Source organism: Armigeres subalbatus, chromosome 2 (genome assembly GCF_024139115.2).
Source record: "Armigeres subalbatus isolate Guangzhou_Male chromosome 2, GZ_Asu_2, whole genome shotgun sequence".
NCBI classification, from domain to species: domain Eukaryota; kingdom Metazoa; phylum Arthropoda; class Insecta; order Diptera; family Culicidae; genus Armigeres; species Armigeres subalbatus.
Genome location: NC_085140.1, coordinates 365,762,584 through 365,778,010, shown reverse-complemented (window position 1 = coordinate 365,778,010; position 15,427 = coordinate 365,762,584). Strand labels below are relative to the sequence as shown.

General features: G+C 44.2%; 1 pseudogene; it reads right to left on the bottom strand.

Annotated features, from left to right (window-relative positions):
* Positions 1 to 13,624: 13,624 nt before the first annotated feature.
* The window catches only part of LOC134210094 (uncharacterized), a 2,658-nt pseudogene continuing 855 nt past the window's right edge, over positions 13,625 to 15,427 (bottom strand).

Here is a 15,427-nt window from a genome sequence, read left to right as displayed (position 1 = left end):
TATTCATTGTGTAATTCAGAAAGAAATTTCTCGCATTGCAAGTATGTGAATGAAAATAATATGGCAGTATAGCTTCACGTCGTGCTATTAACGGGAATAATTCGAGAACATGCTGATTGGGCATTAGAACCGGCGCCGCTTCGAAAATCTATTTTATTCCGCAAACTGCCAAGACATGATTTTTGTTCATTAGTGCACAAGTCTGTCATCAGTTATTGAAGCATCAGATAATCGTAATCAAATCCAAAGTGACGTGAACCTTTGATATTGTGGATCAGGGAGAAAGACAATGAAAAGAGTATACCTTACTCATTAACCAATTTTTATTGACTCATTTAAGGATCAAGCTTATGATTCAGCCTATATGGTCAGCACTGTCAGCCGAGCTGTTGCGTGATCTCAATGAAACATTTATTGTGCAATATTTTCCATTCGGAAGTAGCAGAGATTTTTTTAAATTCTGTTATACCTGTCGATTGACATTATATGTAACCTTGCTGAGGACTTTCGTATAAATCCATTAAAAAAGAAAATCCACTGGTGGTTCAATTGTTTCGGTCCGTGTTAGTGTTCGACATACAAAAAAAATTCTTGAGAGTCGTTCAAAAATGACGTCACATGTTTTAGAGGGGGAGGGGGTCTAAGATTGTTTGACAGTATATCAGATACAGGCAACTTTCCCAACTTCGGAAGTAGTGCATTGGATTCGCCTAAAGATGCGCTCAACAAAACAAAAATGCTATTCAATATGGTTGCACATATTTCCCATAAGGTGCACTTAAAACTGGAAACCAGTGCCTAAAATAAATTTTATACGAGTTTCGCACTTAAACAGCACTCGTACAGAGATTTGGACGAGATCACGACGAACTAAGGGATGCACTGACCTTACAATGCATACTGGGTGAAGTGCAGATGATGATTCGGCTCAGGAAAGCGTACGGTGGTACACAAATAGCAGCAATACAACCACCGGTAAGCATTGCCAATAACATGATGGAGGCGGGCAAGGTGAAAGTCGGATGGTCGGTGTGTCCAAGATGCATGCTCTGCAAACCGGAAGACGGAAACGCCCATACGAGGGGTGGCTTCCAATGTCCTGCAGACAAGAAGACGATGGCGGGCCGGGATTAAAAAAAAATCGTGAACTCGTTAAATCACAACCAGCAACTGTTGTGGCAGATGCCAACAATAGCTATGTGAAACGTGGCAAATATTGCTGAACCGTATCGGAACCCCTCTGACAATGTCAACTGGGTGGCTGATTCATCGGGGAATGCGGCTATCCAAGTGATGGGCAAATTCCCTATTTAATTAGTGCTAGACAGCTCAAGCGAATGTTTCGTAATCGACAAAATTAACGGGATCTTCGTGTGTAGCTGCTACGCACTTCCAAGATATACTTTGGAGCAGTACAACCGGATTGTGAACGCACTCACGGAGAAGCTGATCGAAGCTGATCGACTGATCAAAGAGATCAAAACCGCAAGTAGGCTCCGCCAAAGCGACCATGTTCCGCTCAAAGCGCACAAGCCCAAGTCCTGGTGTTAGGTGGGACGCTAAACAGATCTGACACGACGTCTCACAGAGGGACGAATCCTTAGAAAGAGGGTCAAAAGGTCATTTTTCAAAATGATGTATTCTATTTTTTAAATATTTTTCTCGCATTGTACACTACAGGCTATAAAACATTGTAAATTACTTTGGTTGAGTAAATTTGACGATATTGTGCCCATTGGGGTACCTTTGAAGTTGGCATGTAAACCGTTTTTAACACCATTGATAATATATAAATATGAGGTATGATATCTATGCCATATTTTTTCCAAATTTGTTATTTATTCAATCATTTCAAACTCAATACATCTTCAAAGATAACATAATCAACTATCAGTTGCATACATTATATCACAATTTCATGAAATATTCACCCTTGGCTTATGGAGTTGAATTTAGGCTTATTTCGAAATTTACTCATTTCGTGCTATTTCGTGGTGTTTTCATGTGGTCAGAAAACAATTTACCCATCGTTACCCAGCGCTGAAAATCGCATTAGTTACAAAACAACCATTTCGAACGACATAGCAGATAATACGGTTCGATACAATCGGCAACGACCTAGGCGACGAATTAAGGACCACGATTTGGATATTTGGAACATGGAACTGCAAGTCGCTAGGCTGCGCAGGTTGCGACAGGATAATCTACGATGAATTATATCCCCGCAACTTCGACGTCGTAGCGCTGCAGGAAATTTGCTGGAAAGGGCAGAAAGTGTGGAAAAGCGAGCGGCTACCTTCTAACAAAGCTGTGGCACCACCAACGAGCTGGGAACCGGCTTCATCCCAAGTAACCATGGAGCTATATATGCTTGCAAATAATACAGCCATTAAAGTTGACTTTAAGTTGAAAAAGTCCCTTTTAAACCCGAATTGATGCTTCATTACTTTGACATGTTGAAATAAAACATAAGTAATGCATCGCTGCATTCGTAATGCTGAATTACTGTATCGTTGCTCGACAGTAGATGAATAAATGCATCTTTACATTGTTAATTGTTGTGATTGATTACATGAAATAATTATTGCTTGGTGGTTACTTGGGATAGTGCTGGGCAAGATGCGCCAACGTGTGATTGGGTGGCAGCCAATCAACGCAAGAATGTGCAAGCTGAGGATAAAAAGTCGTTTCTTCAACTATAGCGTCATCAACCCACACGAAGGGAGACCCAAGGACGAGAAGGAAGCGTTCTATGCACAGCTGGAGCAGACATACGATGGATGCCCACTGCGGGTCGTCAAAATCGTCATCGGCGACACGAACGCTCAGGTAGGAAGGGAGGAAATGTATAGATCGGTCATCAGACCGGATAGTCAGCATACCGAATCGAAAGACAACGGCCAACGATGCATAAACTTTGCAGCCTCCCGCGAGTTAACTATTCACGGACATGATAGCCTTTTTAAAAACAACTACTCTACTTGCTATAGTCTAACATAAACTGACTTTTAATTTCCATCAATGGTTTAATCACAACTCAATAAAATCATAATTATCGAATTGCACTTCTCCACTGCACCACTGTTCACGCCGTCCTCCTCGGTGTCGCCATCCGCTCCATCGTCCGTCGTCCGGTCTTCGTCAGCAATCCATATTGTCCCCGTTTCTGATGTATTTCGTTGCCGACCAAAGGTAATGGTGATGGTCAGCATTCTTCATCGTCGTCATTGAGGTCGTCGATCAGGTGGCTCGTTCGTTCGATGCCCCCGTGTTGATGTCTTCGTTGCCTACCAAATGAATTATGATGGTCGTCATGTGTCGTTGAACAGGTGGCTTCGGCCGTTAACTCGACCTTCCTTAGAGATTCGGTTCCATACGAATCAGGTTAGCTGGTAAAGGTTTTCGAAAGATGTTATGATGTTGACTGTGTAGTATAATAGATTGAGTTTTTGTAAGTAATGGAATATTGTAAAAATATAATCGGTATTCGGTATGATTTCTTGAAAATAACAAAAATAGAGAATAATAATCGATTATAAAACACAGTATCCCACAGTATTGAGTAACAGAAGCGCCCAATGTCGCAAATGTCAAAAATTGAGGGAAATCCAACTCGACGCTGACTATAAATACTGCACACATGTGATGGTTTGGATCTCATTCCAGTTCGAGACAGCAACACGTACGGACGTGTTTTTTGCTCGCGCATTTTTTCGAAGTCGCGTTGGCGTTATTTTCTCCCGGACCCGTCATGGGAGACTCGGTGGCCGATTCGGTCGCTGGAAAAGTGCCTAAGCGCACTGCTCTTGGAGGCGCGGGTAACCCCTCCAAGCAGCTTTTCCAGAGCAACGTGTTCTCGTTGTTGAGGCTTGATGACGTCGGCAATCCGCCGAAAAAGAGGAAGAAGCAGCAATCGCAGCTGTCGCAGGTGCAACCGGAGCGGAAGGAGAAGTGCCCGCCCGTGTTTGTGAAGGGCGATCCGCCGGATTTACGCCCAAAAATTCGCCAGCTGATCGCTAAGGGGCTGAAATGTACTTTTCGGCTCTGCAGCGAGGGCGTGAAAGTGATGCCGGCCAACAGGGACCATCATCAATCCGTCGTGGAGTTCCTTGAGGTCCACAAGTATGAGTACTACACTCATGACCACCCCGGCACGAAGCCGCTCAAGGCTTTGCTGCGAGGACTTCACGACATGAAGGAGGAAGAGCTCCAAGCAGAGCTTGAAAGTTGCGGACAGAAGCCAGTGGCCGTCCACAAGATTACTCGACACGAAAAGGCGGGGAGATATCGCGCCCAGCTTTACCTGGTCCATCGTCACAGCTCCACAGCCTGGAAGGAGCTGAAGCTGGTCAGCGTTATAAATTAAACAGTCGTTGACTAGGAGCGATATCTGCCAATGTACCGCGACGTCACGCAATGCACCAACTGCTTCACTTTGGGCACGGCACCAGAAACTGCCGCATGAAGCCGCGCTGCAACAAGTGTGGCGAACCCCATCCGACTGACGAGTGCGACAAAATGGAGGTGGCTGATCCCAAGTGCGCCAACTGTGGCGACAAACATCGGGCCACCACAAAGGGCTGCCCAAAGCGAGCCGAGTTCCTGGAAATCCGGAAGAAGGCTTCCACCAGGACCATTCCGAAGAAGAACCGTGTTCCTGTAATCAACGATATGAACTTTCCAGTTATCCCGGCTCCCCGTCGTGTGATTCCAATACTCCCACCGCTACAGCCGCACAAGCGACTGGCAGCGGCAGCTGCATCGGTCCAAGCTCCAGCATCGTCGGCACCATCCACCAGCGAATGGCCCCGCTTCCTCCTCCTGGGTTCCGTCGGCAGTCGGAGAACGAAGCCGTCCCACCGGAAGAATCTGCCCCGCTGTACACTCCGGAGCAGCTGATGCCGATCTTCGCGCAGCTCGCCACTCGACTGCGCGGCTGCAAAACCGATTCGACCAGGTCTTCACTCTTGGCATGTTCATTATTGAAAATGGCTGCTAGGGTGGGCCTGGTCAACTGGAATGCTTGCTCGCTAAAGAGCAAAACAATCGAGCTGAAGGATTTCCTTGAGGAGAAGGAAATAGACGTGGCGTTCATCACCGAAACGCACCTAAAACCGGAGGTGAACATCAACATCCCGGACTTCCGCATCGTGCGACTCGACCGGCCGACCAGGGAGGTGGTGTGGCCATCGCTCTTCGCTACAACATCAACTGTCGTCTGCTTCCAAGCTTCCAGCTCAGTGTCATCGAGGCCATCGGTGTCGAAATCACCACTTCGGTCGGCACAATCGCGCTCATCGCGGCGTACTGTCCAACGCAAGCCAAAGCCGGCGATGGATCATCGGCTGCCCTTCGGAGGGACATCGTCAAGCTGACGCGGAGGCAAGGCCAGTATATCATTGCCGGCGACTTGAATGCCAAACATCAAGCCTGGGGCAACAGTCGCGGCAATCGAAACGGCACCATCTGGAGCAACGACATGGAGGAAGGCCACTACACGATCCTGAGCCCGGATTCCCCACTCGGCTGAGTCGGTCCGGTGCCCACGCAACGCTCGACCTCTACGTAACAAACCTGAGTGACCACGTCTCGCAGCCGGTTGTATACCAGGAGCTCAGTTCGGATCACTATCCGGTGGTGGCGGAACTGGGCTCCTCGGTCAATCGGCACCAGCAGTTACGGCGGAACTACCACCGAGTGAACTGGCAGCGTTTCCAGCAGTGCGTCGATAACACCGTCGACTACGAGGTGCGTCCGGAGACGCCGGAAAGTATCGACCGCCAGCTGTGCGCTATCGAGGAGGCGATCATGGCGGCCCGAGAGCAACACGTACCGACGGCTCGGCAGGTAAGCAACTCCTTAAACATCGATACACTCACCAAAGATTTGATTCGATTGCGGAATGTCACTCGCAGGCAGTTTCAGCGTACTGGACTGCCTGAGCTTAAAACACGCTGCAATCGAATCACAAAAATATCAAGGCCAGAATGGTGGACCTCAAAATAACGACTTCTCGAATAAGATCCGCACTCTCCCAGATTATGCTAAGCCGTTCTGGAAAATGACCAAAATTCTAAAATCCAAGCCTCGGCCCATTCCACCTTTGATCCCACTAGACAATAATGGCTCTAAGGATCGCTTGATAACTCCTGCAGAGAAGGTCGCTGAAATAGGTCGTCACTTCGTCAGCTCACACAATCTTGGACAGAACATCGTCAGTCCACACGAAGCAGCCGTCAACGAGCATGCTAACAACATCCATTTGATTCCCAACGACTTCTCGGAGGAGTTGGAGATCTCAGCTGACGAATTGACGGCCTATATCAAATCGTCGAAGAACATGAAGGCCCCAGGCTTCGACAGCATCCTGAATCTCGAGCTCAAACACATGAGTGCTCCGTTCTTTGAGCACCTCTCGCTGATCTTTAATCATTGTCTCCGGCTTAGCTACTTCCCATCGTCCTGGAAGTCAGCGAAAGTCATCCCCATCCGGAAGCCTGGGAAGGATCCTTCCTCCCCCAAAAGTTATCGACCCATCAGCCTTCTCTCAGGGTTATCCAAGCTATTCGAAAATCTATTCATCACCGGTTACTTGAGGCTGCCGAAAATCTCAACATCTTGCTCGAGGAACAGTTTGGTTTCCGACGCGGTCGGTCAGCTGTACACCAACTGACTCGAGTTACCAACGTCCTCAGACGGAACAAGTTTGTCTCTAAACATCCACCATGGCCTTACTCGATGTCGAGAAGGCATTTGACAATGTATGGCATGATGGCCTGGTGTACAAACTACAACGCTACAATCTTCCCAGCTACCTGGTGAAAATCATCAACAATTACCTGTCGGCAAGGACATTCCGGGTCTCAATCAGCGGAGCGAGTTCCAATGCGCACAACATCGTCGCAGGCGTCCCCCAGGGCAGTATCCTCGGCCCCTGCTTTTCAATCTGTTCACCTCCGACATGCCAGAACCTCCAGAAGGCGGCATTCTGTCTCTGTTCGCAGATGACACATCCATCGTCTACAACGGTAGAGTGATCAGAGCGCTAGTGGCAAAACTCCAACGAGGCCTGGATGCCCTGACAGAGTACCTCACCAGCTGGAAGATCTGTATCAACGCGGCGAAGACCCAGGTCATCATTTTCCCCCACTCCAAATCCCCTAAACTTGTTCCGCCTGGGGACTGTAAAATCATCCTCAATGGCACGACTGGGGAATGGGCCAATGAGGCCGGCTACCTTGGCTTGACCTTCGACAGCAAGCTTATTTTCAGGCAACAGGTTGACAAAACGGTGACAAAGTGTAACGTCTTCTGCAGAGTGTCCAGGACGCACCGCAGTAAGCTTCTCGGGAGTTTTTTCCAGTCCCTCTATCTCAGTCGCGCCATCTGCTGCCAGAGTTCATCCAAGTCGTCCTGGCCCTGAGTTTAGATGTGGATTGGAAATCTCCCAGCACGTTACTCCAGGCAAGTACCTATGCAACAATGAACATTCGCTGCCTGATTCGGATCTAACTTCCAGCAGTTCTCCGGTAGTATCATCAACCAGGTCGATCGATCGCGACACCGATGATCTCTTGATTTACTACCAAAACGTAGGCGGTATCAACTCAGAAGTAGACAGCTATCGTCTAGCAACATCAGCTCAGTGCTACGATGTTATTGTCCTGATCGAAACTTGGCTTGATGATCGCACACTCTCGAGTCAAGTGTTTGGTACTGAATACGAAGCGTATCGGTGTGACCGAAATCCTGAAAATAGTAGGAAATCTACTGGTGGCGGTGTCATCATTGCTGTACGGCGTGGTTTGAAGGCAAGGCTAATTGAAAATTCCTCGTGGCAATGTTTGGAGCAAGTCTGGATATCCATCCAATTGAAGAAGAGCGCCATTTTCCTTTGTGCCGTGTACATACCTCCAGATAGAACACGTGACGTTGACTACTTAGATACCCACTGCCGTTCCGTCTTCACCGTAGTCGAGGGTATGGCAGCGGCGGATGAGCTTCTTGTCATTGCCCAGACAACCACCCATCGCATAAGAATGTACGATTAAAATCGTTTACCGATACAAATTTCATCAAAATCGCATTGTGGTGCGAAGCTCATCAGTTTATTTATAAACTTTCCCGCACAGTAGGCTATTTTGCGAGTTTATTCCAGCTTCATATGTTGACATCGCATATTTCTGCAAACAAACCCAAACGAAATCGGATTATCTGTCAAACAGAGTTTGTTATCACAAACTACATCGCAATGTATAACGAACAAACTCGCATAAAAATCGTGCATATCGCATACACTGCCGTTCAAGTCGGATTAGAAATACACATATATCGCCTCCACTTTTGTACGTAAAAAGCGTTTTCGCGACTGGTAAGCGATGAAATTTGTGTGCATAGGCATCGCATAATAGAAAAACAATTCTATTATGCATGCATTCTGGTTGTCTGGGTGGCGACTTTAATCTTTCCGGTGTTTCGTGGAGACAGTCTCACAATGGTTTCCTCTATCCCGATGGACATCGGTCAGTATTTCACTCGGGTGCTTTGCATCTTCTCGATGACTACAGCACGGCGATGCTATCTCAAATCAATCATGTAGCGAATGAGAATCAACGTTGCTTGGACTTATGTTTTGTGAGCAAGTAAGATGTCGCCCCGTTCATCGCCGCAGCTCAAACTCCCATGGTCAAGCTCGTCCCTCACCACCCTCCTTTAGTTGTACGAATTCCGGTGAGCCTGGCCAACGAGTTCAATGTATTTCCGCTTCCGTATCATACAACTTTCAGAAGGCCGATCATCAAAGCATTGTCGACGTACTATCTGATATGCCTTGGGACGCTATGGGCCGATGTCCACGTAGCGGTTTTGAACTTGCGTGCACGCAGCGTCCACGCAATTGCGGTAGGAAGTACCCAACATCAAATAGAATCATGCACACGCACTTGCGTTAACGCGGCGTCGACGCGCGTCTCATCTGCGGCGAGACCTACCGCAAAGTCACCGCAATTCCCCACAGGAACGCAGCGTGCACGCGAGTATTTTTTTGACATTTCTCTTTTCTTTTTCCTTCCAACAAGATTTCTAATGGGAAAATCTGCAGAAAGAATCTGTCAGAGCGAAATCAAAACAAACAAAAATACTTCTCAAATCAGTTCATTTTGGTTTCGAAAATTAGTTTGCAAATAACAAAAACTTTAAATTCTAACTTCCTTAAATGATAGTACTAAGTACGTTCGGAGCGGCAAGTGTTTCTTTCGTTCCAATGTTAATACCACACCTTTGGAAAGAACTGACAAGCAACCATCCCAGGCTGGCGGATAGAGTTAAAGTCAACGAAAATATGTGCCCGATAGTGTAGTGCTTGTACCAACTTTATCAGAATAAATTGATTTCCGAACAGACGGTGATGTGACAGTTTTGGACTGAATGACGGAGCAAAATTCAACCAACAAAGTGCATTCCGCGGGACCCTGTATGCACCAAGGCAGGCGATACCAGTTCCGTAATGGGAAAAATTATTAAATGTAAGTTTGTTACCGAGGTTCCTATATCTTAGCTTTTCTAATTTTCTATTGCTGATAGATGTACATGTTTTTAGGAATGTGAACGGAAGGATGTCGTCAAATAATGTTGTGGATTGCAAAAAATAAACGAGACCAGATGATGAGATGGTGGCGAGCCACAGTAAGACTCCGGGATCAGTGCGATTCTTCTAGTGTTGTGGGCAACGCGATCGGTCCGTGTTGCAGTGGAGTGAAAATTTATATTGAGTACCTAATTTGTAGGAGCGGCTAGAGTATCTGACCAAAATGTTTAATGACTTTTTATTCTGGAACAAAATGATTCGTCCCTATTTAGCCGATAAATGGAACTAATAAAAAATCGTACCCCAAACGCAAAAGATGATCGATTCAAGACAAGAACAATTAAATGCCTGGATCCACTATAATTCAAGATTAATCTCGCCCTATGATGTAATAACTTTAAGTTGGAAATAAAGAATAAAGAACATTATGAAATCGTAACAATATTTATTAATTATGAATGTAGATAATATATTGGGTTTAAGTAAAGCAATGACAAATTTCTGCCTCTCTGTATTAAAAACGTGTTTTTGAACAATCGGATTGTGTTGCCCGATTTCAATTTCACAGGTCTACAATTAATTTCGAAAGTTTAAACTTTTCATTTTAGAAGTAATGGGTGACTTCTAAATCGACAGTGATTAATCTTTCTACCCTCTACTAAATAGCATCACTGGAACTTTTTATTTTGGGATAATACTAACTACTAAGTTACTTTCTCTAGTCTGCCATCATATACGTATGTTAAAGCTCATGACATATGTTTTCAATAGCACTACCCATTGATTCTTGTTCGGGGGCGATGAGCTTCATACAAATCAAAATCAAACTTTTATATTTGTAATACTTTAAATATTGCACATTTGATGTCTTTATGTGGATTGATAACTCGATTCATGTTGGAAGAGAAAGGAAAATGACAGACTGACAACAGCTGGCAGTCGGATGACATTTGGCGTGACAGATAGGTTTGACGGTAGAAGTTTTGCGGCAAATTACCGCTTGTCGTGTGCATTCCCAGCCTGATTCAACGCCGAGTAACGCTGCGTCAACGCAGCTTGAAAAACTGCTACGTGGACATCGGCCCTATACTTGCCGATAATGTCGAAAATGCTGCGTCGACTTCCTCGCATATCTTGGCATACGTTATTGACCGACATGTTCCCAAAAAAGTACACAAGAATAGCTCTCATCCGTCGTAATACACTCAGGAATTAAAAGAACTTAAAACTGCCAAGAGAGTCGCCTTAAGGAAATACACTAAATACCGCACGTTTACTTTAAAGTATCACTACGTCAGACTCAACAACGCCTATAAACGGGTCAGTCATACATGCTATTCCCGATATCAAAATAAGATCCAAACCAATCTCAAAACGCATCCTAAACTGTTTTGGAATCATGTCCACAAACAACGCGAAGAATCTGGCCTCCCTTCCTCTATGACATTTCAGGGCGAAACTGTATCATCACTGAAGGAGATCTGCGGACTGTTTTCGCTAAAGTTTGCTGACGTTTTTACAGATGAACAGCTTACCGACAACGAAGTACATCACGCAGCAGACAATGTTCCCCTATATGGCCATGTACTAGGTGTTATCGACATCAGCGAAGAAATGATCTCCTCTGCTGCATCAAAACTCAAGTCATCGATCAAACCTGGTCCCGATGGTATTCCATCCAATTTCCTGAAGAGAAAAGTTTGCAGTATCCGTTGCTCCTCCTGTTTCGGCTTTCCTTATCCAGTGGCATCTTTCCTTCATGTTGGAAGATTGCACAAATGTTTCCTGTGCACAAGAAAGGGAACAAACGTGACGTGGACAATTATCGAGGAATAACTTCGCTGAGTGCAATATCAAAACTGTTCGAACTCGTTGTGATGGATCCTCTGCTTTCCCACAGCAAGCAGTATCTGTCTGAAACTCAGCATGGATTCATAGCCGGTCGCTCCACTAGTACTAATTTATTGTGCCTCACGAACAGCATGACGAAAAGAGCTCAAACAGATGTCATCTACACAGATCTGTCAGCTGCTTTTGATAAGTTAAACCACTGCATCGCTATCGCCAAATTAGACAAGTTAGGAGTAAATGGCACTCTATTGGAATGGTTCCGATCATATCTATCCGGCCGCCAACTAACGGTTGCTATCGGTGACTGCAGATCTGATACCTTCGTGGCTACATCGGGAATACCCCAAGGAAGTCATTTGGGTCCGTTAGTCTTCCTACTATATTTCAATGACGTGAATTTTGTACTCGAAGTTCCTCGCCTATCGTATGCTGATGACCTGAAAATGTTCTTGCAAATTCAATCCATCGAAGATTGCTATTTCCTTCAACGTCAGTTAGAATCCTTTGCCAATTGGTGTAACGTCAACCGTATGATAGTCAATCCGGCAAAATGCTCGATGATCACTTTTTCTCGGATTAAAAATCGTTAGATTCGACTACACGCTTTTGAATACCAGCATAGAACGTCTGAGTCATGTCAAAGACTTGGGCGTAATTTTGGATTCCCAGCTGACGTACAAAATGCATATCTCATACGTTGTAGGTAAGGCTTCCAAAACCCTGGGCTTCATCTTTCGGATGGGTAAAGAATTTTCTGACATTTACTGTCTAAAGTCTTTGTATTGCTCACTGGTGCGGTCGATACTGGAGTATTGCTCCGCCGTTTGGAATCCCAATTATACGAACGGTGCCGAACGAATTGAGTCCGTGCCAAGACGCTTCACACGATTCGCTCTGCGTAGACTACCGTGGAGAGATCCATTACGCCTGCCAAGTTATGAAAGCCGCTGTCGGCTTATCGATCTGGAGCCGCTAAGAGAACGCCGTAACACCGCTCGAGCTGTACTTGTTGCAGACGTTTTGCAAGGCCGAATAGATTGTAGTGACATTTTGGAACAGATTAATATTAACGTACAGCCGAGAACACTTCGCAATAACGCTATGTTAAGAATGCCATTCCGTCGGACTAACTACAGTATGAACGGTAGTATTGAAGGATTACAGCGTATATTCAACAGGGTTTCTACAATATTCGACTTCAACCTGCCTCGTCAGACGCTGCGTCGATTCAAAGAATTTTTCACTTCGCAATAGATAGCATTTTAGTGTTTGTGTCCATTTTTTTAAGTTTTTGACGATATGTATACTTATATCTTTTTTTATTACCATCATTAGGACATTAAGTAGTCTGTTGATGTAGGCCTTAAATAAATAAATAAATGTAAATAAATGTCTTGTTGAAACTATCTGCCCTTTGATCAACCGCCGGTCGTCATTGTCCCTGAAAAATAAGCTTGCTGTCTACAAGCAAATCATCCTCCCTGTGATCGAATATGGCATGCCGGTCTGGGAGAGCTGCGCTAAACCCACCACCTCAAACTTCAACGGGTCCAAAACAAATTCCTGAGGATGATCCTCAACACCCTCCCAGGACAAGAACATCCGAGGTCCACCGTCTGGCCGGAATAAAACCTTACATGAACGCTTTGGTGAGTGTAAAGAAAAGTTTAGAGTCTGTTGCTTGCATTCGGATCAGGCACCAATTAGGGCGCTAGTTCCAATCTAGGTTATCAAATTTTTTTTTATTGTAAATATTAGTGTACATAGTAGTTAGGTTATCAAATTTTAAAAAACATACCAGCGCCTCCTAAAGGCCGTCATGATACATCATATTTTAAAAATTAAGTAATAGCATAATAATAATAATAATAACAATAATTGAAATTAGTTGGAGGCCAAGCCGGCCGATCACTGTATACATATATAAAAATGATTGTAGAACAAAACATGTTTTAAATAAAGAAGAATTTTACTACTACTGGCACCGCCCTCTGTCCATCGGCGATGTGCAGCAGCTGGAGGCCATACTCACGGCAGATGCAGTCCCGGCGTCATCACACAGGAACGTCTCGCTCCGACGATGAGTAAGCGGGTGGCGCCGCCTCTATTCGTCGGAGCGTTGACTTGACTCGGCAGAAACGAATGACCTACGGTCACGACAGACTGTTCGTTACATTTGAAATGTTCCTAGATTTCTCCGTTGAACTCAATCTTAAAGGATCGTCTCCTGAAACAGCTGAGAATAATCAAATCAATTATGAGCGAAGAGAATGAAATTCCTCCTAGTACTGTCCAATGTGGCCAACTTAAACTTTTGGCCGATAAGCGAATGATGTCCAGTTCCTTTCTGGTTTCCATATGCAACTTGTGAAGATGTTCCAACTGATGTTGAGAACTTCTCTGTGTTTACTTACTTCAATGCCGTCCAATGGTAGTCGCATAGAATTGTCCGGCAGATTATGTGTTCTCTTGTGGTATGCAACATCGTTGATGCTTAGATAACAGTTATCAAAGTAGATAACGAATGATCAAGACAGATTTCTGTCGGTAATTCCACAATTTGATGATAATGTAAAATTTGCTGCTGAATTGATTAGCAGGTGTTGATCATCATGATAGATGACTTGTTCGATGAGTGGATTCACCGTAAAATTACAAGTTGTGGGATTGCCTCTTAGTAAACGTGGTAGGCATGTAGAATTATCTGGATAAACTTCGCTTTGGTCGTATATATAGTTGGTTCAATAGATTTTACCTGGTAAACCTCCTTTTCGTGAATGAGATAGAGTGGGTGGGGTACATGAATTTGCTTCCGGTGTTGCACAATGTGATATATGTGCACCTTGTTGAAGATCCTCTGGTCCAGTTTCGGCAACTTGATGATGAGTGCAATTTCTAGTTTGTTTGAGACTATTGATGTTGTGGTGTAGGATATAGCTTCTAAAACTGTGTTAACCGTTACATTTTGTTTGTTTAAATCCGTAATCAAAATTTCAATTTCCTGATGTTGACTAAGGACCTTTTCATTCAACAATCCTAACTTTGCCAAAGTGATATAATCTGATTTAGTTTCTATAATCTGATTTAGTTTTTCGATTAAGTAGTTCAAGTGGAACAATATTCTAGTGCAATACATTTCAATGGAACCTGAATTAAACAACCTGATGGCCTTTTGGGTTTTGAAGATAGCTTCCTTTAACTGCAAATTTACCTTTCTGTTGATTCTAATCTGTTCGTTATTATTAATAATCAAATTGTTGATGGAAGAATTAATAATTTTAAATCGTTAGCGTCGGACTTCCTCATATATTTCCACGCTGTACCTAAACTATTCCAACGTTTGTGTCTTTATTGGTTCGAGAGTTTTGAATGGTCTAATTCATTAAATTTTTGTTATAGATTAGTGTGACAAATCAGGGACAAAAGTATGAATTAAGGTTCTTCTTTCGCAACCTATCAGTGATCAGCCCACGCTGGGAGTCGGCCAACAGTTTGGGAACACATTTTCGCGGTTGTTAGCAGTTCAACATCGATATGTTGAAGGTCAGCTTGTTGGTATTACTATATATGAAGCTGATCGTTGGATTTAATGAACGGTATAAGAAATTTAGGTACCAATTTAGTTTAACATTTAAATGAAACAACGTATTGACTTGCATTCTTGCTTGCATTTCGTTGTTCTGCGATTGAAAACCACGATGATCAGACAAGTTTATTTTGGAGTTTAGTTTCAAAGGAAATTATCGGTTTATCAAAAGCAATAAAAAAAATTAACTTGAATATGAAAGATTGTTGAGAAATTATATTGTCAATACCTCTGTCGCTTGAGGAGTGCTACACCGAAAAGGACGAATTTTCAAGTTGATGATGATGACATGCTGTTGGTACAAGGTGTCATTTTGTCAACATCAACAAGAGAAAAATCGCCATTACGGAAAACGTCGAAAGTGCACAGTTTAAATCAGCAATAAATTGAACGAAGTACACGAT